Source organism: Coregonus clupeaformis, chromosome 10 (genome assembly GCF_020615455.1).
Source record: "Coregonus clupeaformis isolate EN_2021a chromosome 10, ASM2061545v1, whole genome shotgun sequence".
NCBI classification, from domain to species: domain Eukaryota; kingdom Metazoa; phylum Chordata; class Actinopteri; order Salmoniformes; family Salmonidae; genus Coregonus; species Coregonus clupeaformis.
In genome coordinates, this window is record NC_059201.1 from 50,570,990 (window position 1) to 50,586,034 (window position 15,045).

General features: G+C 41.2%; 1 protein-coding gene across 4 annotated transcripts in view; it reads right to left on the reverse strand.

Annotated features, from left to right (window-relative positions):
- Positions 1–12,228, reverse strand: part of LOC121575540 (histone deacetylase 7) — a 90,340-nt gene extending 78,112 nt beyond the window's left edge. For 2 of the 4 annotated variants that reach the window (XM_041888705.2, XM_041888708.2), the window contains exons 1-2: positions 12,080–12,228; positions 4,028–4,100 (exon numbers count right to left, since the gene is read on the reverse strand). The gene's annotated coding sequence lies outside the window, so the exon portion shown is untranslated. Of the gene's footprint in view, positions 1–4,027; positions 4,101–4,373; positions 4,729–12,079 lie in introns of those variants that run through there. The other 2 variants (XM_041888706.2, XM_041888707.2) reach the window with 2 other exon arrangements.
- Positions 12,229–15,045: the final 2,817 nt, after the last annotated feature.

Consider the following 15,045-nt stretch of genomic DNA (forward strand, 5'->3'; position numbering starts at 1 on the left):
TGTACGCACCTGGTGATCGAGTCTGGCTCTCTACCAGAAACCTGCCCCTCCGCCTGCCCTGTCGGAAACTGGGTCGGCAGTTTGTAGGGCCATTTAAAGTCCTGAGAAGGTTGAACGAGGTGTGTTACAAATTACAACTGCCTGTGGAGTATAAAAGTATTAACCCCTCGTTCCATGTGTCTCTTCTCAGGCCGGTGGTAGCTGGCTCCACTCCAAGAAAGTGAGATCAGGGAGACTCCTCCGCCCCATTGGACATCGAGGGGGCACCGGCGTACTCTGTGCGGTCCATCTTGGATTCGAGACGTCGGATGGGGGGTCTCCAATATCTAGTGGAGTGGGAGGGGTACGGCCCGGAGGAACGGTGCTAGGGTGCCGAGGAGAGACATTTTGGACCCGTCTCTCCTGACGGAATTCCATCGTGGGCACCCCGACGATCCTGCTCCGCGTCCTCCTGGTCGCCCCCGAGGCCGGAGTCGGCGCACGTCTGGAGCCGCGCCAAGGGGGTACTGTCACGGTTTCGGCCGAGGCTGCCTCTCTTCCTTGCTCGGGCAGGCTTCGGCGTTCGTCGTCTCCGGAATACTAGCTGCCACCGTTGCATGTTTCTATGTTCGTTTGCTTTTGTCTGATTGTTGTCACACCTGTTATCATTTAGTGTCATTAGTGTCCTATTTAGTTCTCGTTGTGTTGGTCAGGTGTTGTGTGTGATTGTTTTACTGTCGTGCCGGTAGGCTGGATATTTACTGTTTGCTCGGTTGAGCTAGTTTGCTCCTTAGTTTTGGAGTATTTTGTCGCACCTGTTTGTGCGCTTGTGTTTACGCCTACGTGCGGAGCTTTTTGCCTCAGGGCATTTATTTCGTGTTTGTTTTACTGTGCCTCACTAAAGTCTGTTGGACTAACGTACTGCGTCCTGCGCCTGATTCCACCCACATCTACCTTGACAATAGCTATATTTTGTTGTATTCTTTTTCACTTTCACTTACTTAGCTATCGAATGCAGCTAGCTAATTTAGCCTACTCAAACACCCGGCTCAAACAGAGAGGGATGCTATGTTAACTAGCTGGCTATGGCTATCCAACAATGGAACTCTTTCAAGTCAAGATATGCGTTTGGTTTTATTTATTTTATTTTTTATTTATTTTTACTTTAGGGGTAGATCAGCTTTAATATTGCAGATAGATTGTAACTTCCATCAATGTAATTGTCTGCATCACTTCCAATCCCCCATATGTTTTTCTTCTCTCTCGCAAATATATATATATATATATATATATATATATATATATATATATACATGCACTTACATACATATTAATACACATACATACACATATACATATCCTTTAAAAAATATATATATTTCCCTTTATTCCTTTCCAACCCCCACCACCCCTTCCCTAATTGGAGTAAACTAGTGAACAACAATGCTTAGGCCTCTACTTCCAGCTTATACATACTACATACATTTTATGGACACAGCCAATTTTACAATAATTCTATTTTGTTTGTTTTTACTCCTGAACTTCCTCTACCCTCAACCTTGCCGATTATTTTCATGATGTCCATCCGGTTTGCTTCTATATGCCATATCTTTCTAACTGTGCTCTTTCACAAAAGCTCTCAACCGATAACCTATATACTTATTATGGACACAGTATGCTTTACATTAGTTATATTGTTGTTATTAGTTATTGTTAGTTGTTATTAGTCCCATCCTTCAACTTCATTCAACACCACCCATCTATCTCTTAATATCATCCATATTGGATTTCTATTTGCCATATATATATAACACAGATGGGGACTTCTCTTTGGTGTATGGGTCGCTCAGGTTGGTGTCTAGGAATAGGGTTGGGGATCGTTCCATCATGATAGGACAATAAAAAAATTGATTATATTTTTAAATGCATATCCCTCATCTGCACAAAATTGAAAGCTCTCTCTCACAACCCCTGCTCACAGACACACGTTGGTTCTGGGATATGCAACCATTTCCTTTCTCACTCACTTAATGCCACACTTTTTCAAACACAAAAACGCACACCACACCTTCCATCACAATACATCCACACATTCCCACATACTGTGCCTTCTATGTCTTCTGTTTGCTATGTTTTTATCTCCACTATGTTGATTGAGTACTTGTGTTCTAATTAGTTGTATTTGAAGATGTATTATTTTGCTTGTTATCTTTTCTTGTAATACCGTCTTATCCCTTTATAAAATACTATACCTACTATAAATGTGCTTTATTATTACAATCCCTACCATGGCTAGTATTGGGTGTTCCATTATTCGGCTCCTCTATTAGAACTTTCAGAATAGCCATGGAGTAGTCTTTGTGTTGCGGAATATTTGGTTATCAATACACAGTTTATCGACAACGAGAGCAACACGCTTCCCTTTTAATCTATTTTCCTTGAAGATTGGGTACAGAACTTTGCGCCGTTCTGCAATCTCCCTCGGAAACTGATCATTCATGCCTATTTTCATGCCAGCAAGTATTTTACCTAGGCTTTTAACCATTACTTTATCCTTTAAAAAAGCAAATTTGGCAACGATTGGACGCTCATATCTCTGTCCTGTTTGTCCGAAACGGTGTACACGTTCGAGTTGGATTTTATCGACAGCCTCGAGTGGGATTTGAAGCGCTGTAAGAAAGAAGTCCTTCACCATTTTTTCGGCAACCTCTCCTTCTTTTTCTTGGATACCCGTAAGTACTAGATTTTCTCTCATCGATCTAGTTTGTATGTCTAGTAAGGCTTCTCTCAGAAAGTTGTTCTCCTTTTTAAGTTCCTTAACGTCCGTTTTACATAAAGCAAGTGCCTAAAGGACTATGGGCTGGTGTCCCAGACTGAGATTAAACCCAGTCCTGGATTAAAAAGATTTTTGAATGGAGATTCTCCATCGAGCATGCTCTTAAATCCAGAACTAGGCATAATCTGTGTCCAGGAAACCACCCCCAAGATCTTAGTCTGCATCATCTTTTCCTTTTTGCTATGGAAAATGTAGTATCATAGTATCGTGATACCACCCCATGAGAAAAAGTGTAGTTCAAACCCTGTACACATGGCAGTGGCACCTAACAGAAACCTCCAAGGTAAGGTTATAACATTTCACTTAAACCCTCAATCACAGTCTCCTTTACACTGTGACTGTTATAACATTTGCATGACTAAGCAAATGGAAGTCACAACAACTGGAGTCGGCCTGAGGCTGTGACTAGCCCTGCTAATGACACTTTCTGGTAAAGTGATACTAAAAATGTTTTAGCGCATGTATGCAGGCATGCACACACACAGGCATGCAGAAAGGCATGCGGGGCAGACAGGCACGTACACTCACACAGTGAATTAAGTTGGTTATCTGAGAGGGATAGAGAGAAAGAGGGAAAGAGGAGAACAAGAGGGAGAGAAAGAGATCTAAAAGGCTATACAATGGGAGAGTAGAGTCGATTCCTCTGGCATTGCATACGTGAAACTGCGTAACTATATCCTCACTTTACTAGGACTATGACCTCATCCTGTCTAGTGTGTGTGTGTGTGTGTGTGTGTGTGTGTGTGTGTGTGTGCTACTCTCATGTGTCCAGGTTTTTCCAATTCTCACATGCACACACAAACACACACACACAGCTTCTCACCCATTGCTACGCAACATCAGCCATACTCATAAACTACAGTAGCCTACAGTACATCAAATAATCAAACTTTTCAATTACGTTATGGGTAGTATTTGAGCCTCTTAGAAATGTAATACCTTCACTGACAATAAGGCTATTCTGTTCAAGCTTATGCTTTAGTTGCACAATTACACGATTACCAATTATCTATATCACCTTTTGTAGTAATTTGGGCAAGTTTAGCCTACAATACATGGTGTAGAATACAACCACACCACCATGCAGTTAGCTCACTCCTTACAGCAGGCAATTTAGCCTTCATTAGTTTACAGACGCACCTGATACTACCTCAGGTTACACTACACCTGGAGTCCAGACAACCTTGATATTAGTGAAATATGGAATCCTACCTGTCACTGTCGAAAAACGTATTTCCAGTCTGCCTGTCACTATTTGAGGTCCGTCCAGATTCTATAGGTCCATCTGTTGGGGAGTATAGAAAAACACTCGTGAGTACAACATACATTCAGCACTGAGTGAGTTTTGAGGTGGGCAACCAGATGACGCGAGAGGGTTGATTGTTTCAATAAATGCATAATCAACTACGTGGGTAAACGCAAAAGCGTGGTAACATTTCACACGCGCTAAACTCTGCCTCAATTCTCGCAATATCATGCAAACGAAGAATTCAAGTTCATATTATACATTTAAATTGTACAGACTATTCAAGAGTAGACCAAATAATAAGTAGCCTACCTCCGCAGTTACTATTTGACACATTAATTTGCGATTCGTTTTCTAATTTATTGATGTCTTCAACGCTGATATTAATTAGGGAATAAAATTCAACAGGTGAGCGACATGTGGTCCAATTTTGAGATACATATAGGCTGTCTGTAATATGAGGCTACTGTAAATGTACCGAATGAGATATCTTGACAACTCCAAAAAAATGGATTAGCCTACTTCCCTTCGTCAAACGCGCCAGCGATGCATGTCTGTATTACTCAATTGACATGACTGGAACAAAAAAACTAAACGAAAGGTGTTGACATAATCTGTCTAATTTTCGCATTGTTGAAACTATAACTTCTGCGACGTTTCTGTTGAGCTGCTCTGTTAATCTCACATTAATCTCCTTTGAGGAACAGTGAAATAAACCACCTCGGTCTCAGGGCTCCACCTGCTGAACTCAAAATGACACTTCGCGTGTGTGAGTACGCGCACACATTTTATCTGCCTGTCTGAATCATATCCATTTGAGCTAAAAGTGGAGCCCACACAATCACACAATAACACTGAAACAGCTCACTCTAAATGTAGGGCTTTATTACATCTGTATCGCTGAAGCGTTAGGGCTACATATTCTGCCCTAGAAATGTAAAGGTGATTTCCGATTGAGCTGAAATATGCAGCATTGACCGTGAATGCAGTCTCCCCTAACGGTCCGTGCTATTCGGGGTCCTTGAGACGTCCCTACCCCATTGAAGTTGACATTTGAAATGGTTAAGGTAAGAGTTAAGGTTAGGGTTTGGGTAGAGGTTAAGGTTAGGGTTAGGGTAGGGACCTCCAACGATCCATGTTAGCACTGACCCTCCGCTAACGCGGGAACATTGCCTTTAACTTTCAATCATGCTGTAATGGTGACTTTCCTTGATACGGATTGAATAGAGCACTTAGACACACACACTGACACATAAACATCCCATTCAAACAAACACACGTGCGCGGAGGCACACACAAACACACTGACACGAACACACAGACATATCTAGACTAGATATTGCTGCAGCGATAATAACGAGTATAGAAAGGATGTGGTATATTGTGTTGATAAAGAGGATTTCGAGTTCACACACACAAACAAAAGTCATACTCGAGTACTAATGAAAAACTGCAAATGGCAAGTGCACGTAGAAAAGACATGCAAAAGCATTATAGTAAACAATATGACGTTAACTGAATTGTACGTGTATGTGTATGAATGTAGAGTAGCACGTAGCAAACAGACAGAAACTCACAAACAAACACAGACGATGAATACTAGTGTGCTGCCCTGATGTTCACATACAGTAGTGTCCATAGATAGACTCTTCAGAGTGTGAGGGTAAGATAAGGGTAAGATAAGGAGCATGGCAGCCTCACCCTGCTGGAATAGACAACAACATGAGGTGGCAAACACACATACAAAACACTCCAACTTTATTGAAAACAGGTCATGGCCTTGTCACTCTAAAACTTAAAACTGGACATTTTTCTCTGTTGAGCAAAGAAGAGGGATAACTCCTTCTATTCAGCTTGCAGTTGTAAAACATTATGGTGTAAAGGAATAGAAAAAAATGGCAATTACTTTTAGTGTTAGGCAGATGTGCCAAAATGATTTTTTAGTCTGTGTGTGTGTGTGCCTCTGTGAAGGAAAACATCAGAAGTGCTGTGGCTTTATAGCAGTTTGCCTCAACAGCATTTGCTTTGAAATCATGTACTGCTTAATATTAAATAATATGTTCCTAACATATTTTCAAAGAATCAAAGATTAAATCTAAATGATGACAGTACAAATGGGGGCCACAATTAATCAAAGATGGACCGCAAACGGTCCCCGGGCCACAACATTAATATAAAGTGTGTATTGATCCATGGGAATGCCGTGTTGAAATTCAAGCTACAAGCACGTATCCCAAGTTAGGATTGGGTCCACCCCACAGTCAAACCCATGACTTGTTGGCTGAATACTCTTGCCAAGAGTACCAAAGGAGAGACACTATCTGTGTTGTATTATGGTTCTGATAAACTTGTTGATATCAGTTTGTTTTGAGTGGAATTGTAATTTCGCCTTAAATGAACTTAGGAGAGCCAAAGTGTAAACAGTGCCAGACTGGGTCAGACGATCCCAAAAGATGAACTGACCTGATTTGAATCTATTTGACCATCCATCAGGTTAGAGTTATCTCCATGGGCCGGGCTCAACGACATATTGTAGACAGAGGGTGGATTTGGCCAAATGGAGGACGTTTAGTCTCATTTAAAGGGAATAATCCTATTATCTAGGACAGTGAGTTGAGGAGTGGCTGCTGATCTGACCGAGAATGACCAGGATTGTGAGAACTAAGAGTTTAGCTGTGACTGTGGCAAATGGGCCAGACTGCTACTGCTGTTGTGTCTTACAGAATGTTGTCAACATACAGATGGAGTTTAGTAGATTTGACATTCCTTCCAATATAATTAATATACAGTGTAAAAAGAATAGGCCCTAAAACTGAACCCTGGGGGACCCCCTTCGTAAGCTGTTGAAACTCACATTTTCGTGCCCTCCTGTACCACACATTGTGTTCTGTCAGAGAGATAAATGCTGAGGTGTCTGTGTGTGAGGACGGGTAGAGCTGATAGAGATGGGGAGGAGGACAAGTAAGGTGGAGAGGTACAGAGAGAAACAGAGAGGAAGAGAGAGGGATACCGTGCACATATTCCTCAGTAATACTGAAATGTACAACTCTGAGCTCTGTGACCAGTGGGGTGCCAGCTCCGCTCCCAGGCACAGGAAGCCAATAGGAATGAGAAGAATGCAGTCAGGCAATGCAGTGATGGAGGGAACAGCAGTTACCGTACACACAGGTCAGATTGCCAAAAAGAAAGAAAGACGGAAAGAAAGAAAGAAAGATAGATACATACAGCACCTATCAAAGTGTTCAACATGTACATGTATATAGCATAATTAAATATCAGATGTAGATGATTTGATAGAGATTATAATTATGATGTGATACCAGAGGAGTCCTACTGTAGCTTCATACAGTGTTATGATTCCTGGAATATGTCATGCTATCTCAGTCACCGATTTCCTGGTAATGGGTGGAGGCCTGAGGGTATATCCCTGGGCAAACACTAATCTGTTATTCAATCTCTGGGGGGCCACAGGGTGTGTTCACCACCCTCCATCTATTTATTTCAGTCTCTCTGTTCTGTGTCTCTGTTCTGTTCTGTTCTGTCTGTCTGTCTGTCTGTCTGTCTGACTGTCTCTTTCTCTGATTGTGAGACACTCACCAGCTGAGTTATGACTGCTGTGTGTCACTGAGCAAAACTGTCCTTTCCAATGGCAAGGCAGAGCAGGAAACAAGACCAAGCTGGTCCATCAAGTGTGAAAGAACTTAGAGAATGAACGTAAAGTACCATTGTTGTGTTCCAGACTTTCCGTGGCGCATGTGAAAGATGTGGTTACAATTAGCTTTGACACTTGGAAGGTCTTATATATTTCTGGGGTGTATAGTTATGGTATATTCTATTTACTGATATGGTCTATTATATTTACTGTCTCTCTCTGCCATTACATCAGTTCCCTCTCATATCAGGGTAGTGTGTTTTCTGTCAGAGACCACTCTAGTCAACATCCTGTAACAAACCTCAGACTAGACTGTCGCTAGCTAGCAGTGGTGCAGTGACTTTGAAGGTGTTCAGATGCTAGCGACAGTGGGTTGACTTTCAGCCTTTCCATTCCTGGTAGAGATGCTATGTTACGCTAAGCCACAGAGAAGAGAGATAAAACACATTCGCTCCGTTTCACTGGAAACAGAGATGCTGGAAAGCGCAGCGATACGACGCCCTCACACACTCCTCTGTGTGTGTATTTGTGTGTGTGTGTGTGTGTGTGTGTGTGTGTCTGTTTGCGCATGTACTGTAACCTCAAAGGGTTGTAAATGTCTTGTCTTATGTCTTGGTCTCTGCAAGCAACAACTTGAAATCAATGACATCAAATGTAGGTTTCATTTTAACCCTGTGCCCTGACTCCTTTGAGACAATGGGAATGAGTTGAAACTCTGTAAACTAGTATTATGTAAGTTTAAAATATAAAATGCTCAACAAAGTTAATTCACGTGGAACACACCGCTTTGATGACAACAAATTGAAAAGACGAGGGAGGACAGAATAATGGATAGAAATAGACAGTACAGCATTTTTCCTTTCGGTCTATATTGCTATCAGTGGGGTTCCTTCCACCCCCAAGTGAGAATTGAGAAAAGTTGTTAGTCATCATACATGAAGCATCATTAACCTTTTACTGCAGTGGGCTAAATCAGGGTCGAACAGAGTGATTCTCGGTAGTCAAAATAGTCAAATCTATTTTGAAGCAAAAGTATACACCTCAGACACATGGTTATGGGTTTTAAAAAAGAAGACACCTGTACCATGTCAGATATAGAGTTGAAATGTATTTAATTTTTAGTTTTCATCCCAATATTACACTATATACATCACAGAAGACTGAAATACAACAAAACTGTTTGACATAGAAACACCAGATTTTAGTCAGGTTTTTTGAAAAAATCTTTATGAATTATGAAATTATGAAAAATATAAATAACATTCCACCCATGAGGCCAAAGAGGGTGTTTTTGGTCATTGATGGCAGAAAAAGGCTACCACTTCCCCTTTTGCACTCTCTATCACACAGTGTCTGTGCCCCCTTCAAAAGCTACCTTTCAAAGTGACAACTAGTGATGATTGGTCATTTTATGGTATATAGTTTTGTAGTTATAATTTTGGGAGGCAGGTAGCCTAGCGGTTAGAGCGGTGGGCCAGTAACCGAAAGGTCGCTGTTTCATAATACCAGAGCCGATAAGGTGAAAAATCGGTTGATGTGCCTTTGAGCAAAGCACTTAACACTAATTTGCTCCAGGGGTGCAGTACTAGTCTGACCCTGTAAAAACAACGGCACCTATGTGGTGTATGTGACAATAAAACATCTATTTTTGTTGTTATATTTTTATATAAATATACTGAGAGCCATGCAATGACTAAACCTTTCCAGCAGGGGGTGGCAGTTAACGAACCATTTGACCACCCTGTGGCTACTTCTCATTGAATCTCAACATTGGCTAAAGCCCAATGGAGTCTTACAATAAAACATCACCCACCACACTTCCTCTTTACCCATTATGCCCAATAAATACTCAACTGTTATATGCATGCTCCCCTTCATCCAAAGCATTCACTATGTTACACATTCACCCGTGTAGCTCAGTTGGTAGAGCATGGCGTTTGCAACGCCAGGATTGTGGGTTCGAAATTCACACACTTAACATTGTCGATGATCCATCAGACCCGTAACGGCCCACTTCCCTCTCTGCACTTGACCTATTGTCCAGGTCACTGCTCTACTAAGACTGAGAGTCAACTACTGTCCCAGAGAGAGTGTTATGTCCCAGTGGGCTTCTTCTGGCTGACAGTGACCTTTTGACCTCTTGACCTCCACAGACTAAACACAGTCTGAGTTGGAAGATTTATCACCGCAACAGAAATACTGACCATAAGTAATTAAAGCGGAGGCAGATTACCCAATCTGGCATTTCACAGAGACAGTTTTTGTTCCACTAAAATGAAATTAATTTGATTGAATTTAAATTAATGCAATATTCTGAGAACTCATACCATAGGTCCGAAGCATAACACAGGGTGCAATCCGTGTGCAATCATAGTGGTTACTATGCAAATATGAGCAATTTGCACTTTTCATAACTATGTACTGAGGGCATTTTGTGAAATATCACTTTTTTACGATTTTATGCTATTTTCTGTAACTCTCAACAAGAGTTGCTCTGGAGTGAGACACCATCTCTGTTATGGAAATACTTAATTGGTGTGTTATATACAATACATACTCTCATCTACGTCTCGTATAACTTCAATGGTGAGCAGTGAGCATCTATGAAACAGTGCACATCTACAATATGAATTCAGTAAATTGTTCTGCTTAACAGTAGAGATTGATTTAGGTATAGATGACATCAGTCCAAACCTCTATATGAAGCGCTTTCAACTCTCAAACCAACAAGAACTCCTTGGACTGTAATTTGAGTTTGTCACCTCCAAGTCAGAGCAAAATAGCTTGTGAATGTCATCATTATGGACCATTATTGTCAAAAAGGACATAAAACTCCTGATTTAGTAGCTCAACAAACCACACAGACACAACTATAATACGGAGTAGCCCTGGGAAGATTAAAAATAGATGGGAACTTCAGTGTTTTGGGCGAGAGAGCGAGCAAAAGGCTGAGCCATGAGTTCAATCATGTGTTTTTATCAAACTAGATTTATGTGTGGTGCACTTTAAGTTCAAGATGAAGAGGATCAAGAAATCAAGAGCTGGGAATGCTCTGCACTCTTTGTGTCTTTTGATGACTAGTTTTGATCTAGTCTCTGATTATGACTTTATGTTTTCAACTTTTGGTTGCCTGAAGATTGTCCCACACCATAGAAATACAATCAGTGGTAAAGTACACAAATGTTGAACTATACAGCTAGGACAGCTTTTGTTGCTATACAGCTAAGAAAACGTTTGTATCATTACCATTTTGTGTCATTACTGTTACAATTTCAAATTGTGCTATCGCTATCATAAAGACAGTTTTTCTAAGGAATAAGAAGATGTGTGCCAATGGACAGGAAGGGAGTAATGGGGGGAAATGAGATGGACAAATTGCAAGCACATTTAGTTGATTTGTTCTTTTTCCCTGCTTAGGGACCTGTAGGGCAGTGATCAGTGCTGTGGGACCCATGGAAATACATTGGTCAGATTATGAAAGAAGGCCAATTCACTCTCAACGCTCCTAGCTATCTCTCTCTCCTCCTTCTCACTCTGCAAGCTCTACTAACCATATGGGGAGAAAGTAGCACATCAGAGTGATCAAAACAAAACGAACCATTAGGAAAATTCCCCTTACCCTGTGTCTCTCTCTACACACATGCACACACACACCCATGCATGCACGCACGCACACACACACACACACGTGCGCACACACACGCACACATGTACACACACACACACACTCTGACACTGGTGGTGGGACTGTTGTTTTGTGTTCCCTTGTTCTGAGCGGACTGACTAACTCTCAGGGGTGGGTGGGGTCTGTTTCCAATTTTCGACCCTCTCCTCGTCCCGAGCAACGTCACCTCCGAATTCAACAACAAAAGGAAAAACATACTGTAGGTACAATAATCATATTTTCCTCCGAATGCCACAGACCTACATGCCCAGAGTTTTTCTGCATGTCATATTAGTGTGGTATTATTTAACATTAACAACAAAGCGAGTGTGGGAAGCTACATCACAAAGAGAGGCAGAACCAAAGCTAAAGCTGTGCTCCAGAAACGCACAGTGAGAGACTTGACACATGAACATTTGCCGGGGAGCTTGACTCAAACAAGATGACAACAACAAACCCTGCCTTTACCAACTTGAATAAACACAACAACAATAAATCTCCTCATCTGCACACTTGTTACCCTTACACTCTAACTTGAGCATGTCAAGTAAAGTACAGTGGAGTTTAAGTAAAGTGTAAAGTGACATCTCATTCTCTTGTCACCCCATCTCTAATAGCATAGATGAACCCCTGAGAAACCAGATTGCAGAGTGACACAAAAGTACCCATCTGAAACAGAACAGTACAACTATTTTTTCTTACCAGTATTAGATTTGGACAGCCAGTGTTAGGTCCTTCCTTGTCCCTCATACAGCAGTCAGCAAGCAGGTCAATCTCAGAGGGACGGGTTGAAGTGGGTGGGTGGGTTAGATACTTGCTGGACAGCGGAGTGGGTAGAGACCAAGTGTGTACGTTCAAGGAGAGAGAGAGAAGAAGTGCTTGACACAAGGGGCTTGCTCTGCCTTTTGAGCCACTCTCACTTCCGCTCTCTCTCTCTTTCTCTCTCTCTCTCTCTCTCTCTCTCTCTCTCTCTCTCTCTCTCAGACTCACACAGTTGCTCAACTCTATCAGTGTGATGTAGGTTTTGTCAGTTCCATGTGTCCCCCGAACAAGAAGCTACGAGGAGAGGAAGAGAAAAAAATGACAAACTGTGTGTGTGAGCAGTAGTGTAAAGTACTTAAGTAGAAATACTTTAAAGTACTACTTAAGTAGTTTTTTGGGGTATCTGTACTTTACTATTTCTATATTTTTGACAACTTTTAATTTTACTCCACTACATTCCTAAAGAAAATAATGTACTTTTTACTCCATATATTTTCCCTGACACCCAAAATACTCTATACATTTCGAATGCTTAGCAGGAAAGGAAAATAGTCTAGTTCACGCACTTATCAAGAGAACATCCCTGGTCATCCCTACTGCCTCTGATCTGGTGGACTCACTAAACACAAATACTTTGTTTGTAAATTATGTCAGTGTTGGAGTGTGCCCCTGGCTATCCATAAATTAAAATAACAAGAAAATTGTGCCATCTGGTTTGCTTAATATAATACATGTGAAACGATTTATCCTTTTACTTTTTATACCAAATACTTTTAGACTTTTACTCAAGTAGTATTTTACTGGGTGACTTTCACTTTTACTTGAGTCATTTTCTATTAAGGTATCTTTACTTTTACTCAAGTATGACAATTTTGTACTTATTCCAACACTGTGTGTGAGTCTGTGTGTGTGAGTCTGTGTGTGTGTGTCAGAGAGAAAGAAAGAGTGAGAGAGAAAGATAGAGAGAGAGCGAGAGAGTGAGTGAGTAAGTGAGAGAGAGTGAGAGAGAGAGAGAGATAGAGCGAGAGAGATAAAGCGAGAGAGAGAGAGAGAGAGAGAGAGAGAGAGAGAGAGAGAGAGAGAGAGAGAGAGAGAAACTGTAGCAGCCAGAGGCAGACATAGACAATGGCAGGAAATGTTGTATCAGGATGCACTGTATGAAAATACAAACAGTAAAATCAAATAACACCCATAAAAACAACTTAAAAACACATTGTACTCAAAATATCCTTTAGGAAGGTAGTGTTTTGACAGTTACTGTAAGTTTGTAACCTGGCATTACAATGCAATAACCCTTGGGCATAACAATGTATCTTGTAGAGGGCTTTTACTGCAATTGAATATTTATTTATAATCAATGGTTCAGGGAGATATCTCACAAACCATGATCAATATGTTTAATGTGTTATTAGTCATATACAGTGCCTTGCAACAGTATTCATCCCCCTTGGTGTCCAATTGTGTTGCATTACAACCTTTATTTGGATTTCATGTAATGGACATACACAAAATAGTCCAAATTGGTGAAGTGAAATGAAAAATATAACTTGTTTCAAATAATTATAAAAAATACATAACGGAAAACTGGTGCGTGCATATGTATTCACCCCCTTTGCTATGAAGCCCCTAAATAAGATCTGGTGCAACCGATTACCTTCAGAAGTCACATAATTAGTTAAATAAAGTCCACCTGTGTGCAATCTAAGTGTCACATGAAATGTCACATGATCTCAGTATATTTATACCTGTTCTGAAAGGCCCCAGAGTCTGCAACACCACTAAGCAAGGGGCACCACCAAGCAAGCGGCACCATGAAGACCAAGGAGCTCTACAAACAGGTCAGGGACAAAGTTTTGGAGAAGTACAGGTCATGGTTGGGTTATAAAAAAATATCTGAAACATTGAACATCCCACGGAGCACCATTAAATCCATTATAAAAAAATGGAAAGAATATGGCACCACAACAAATCTGCCAAGAGAGGGCCACCCACCAAAACTCACGGACCAGGCAAGGAGGGCATTAATCAGAGAGGCAACAAAGAGACCAAAGATAACCCTGAAGGAGCTGCAAAGCTCCACAGCGGAGATTGGAGTATCTGTCCATAGGACCACTTTAAGCCGTACACTCCACAGAGCTGGGATTTACGGAAGAGTGGCCAGAAAAAAGCCATTGCTTAAAGAAAAAATAAGCAAACGTTTGGTGTTCGCCAAAAGGCATGTGGGAGACTCCCCAAACATATGGAAGAAGGTACTCTGGTCAGATGAGACTAACATTGAGCTTTTTGGCCATCAAGGAAAACTCTATGTCTGGCGCAAACCCAACACCTCTCATCACCCCGAGAACACCATCCCATGATGCTGCCACCACCATGCTGTGGGGATGTTTTTCCATCAGCAGGGACTGGGAAACTGGTCAGAATTGAAGGAATGATGGATGGCGCTAAATACAGGGAAATTCTTGAGGGAAACCTGTTTCAGTCTTCCAGAGATTTGAGATTGGGATGGAGGTTCACCATCCAGCAGGACAATGACCCTAAGCATACTGCTAAAGCAACACTCAAGTGGTTTAAGGGGAAACATTTCAATGTCTTGGAATGGCCTAGTCAAAGCCCAGACCTCAATCCAATTGAGAATCTGTGGCATGATTTAAAGATTGCTGAACCCATCCAACTGATAGTTAATAGTTATGCACGCTCAAGTTTTCTGTTTTTTTGTCTTATTTCTTGTTTGTTTCACAATAAAACATATTTTGCATCTTCAAAGTGGTAGGCATGTTGTGTAAATCAAATGATACAAACCCCCCCAAAAATCAGTTTTAATTCCAGGTTGTAAGGCAACAAAATAGGAAAAATGCCAAGGGGGGTGAATACTTTTGCAAGCCACTGTATACGGGATACGCATGGAT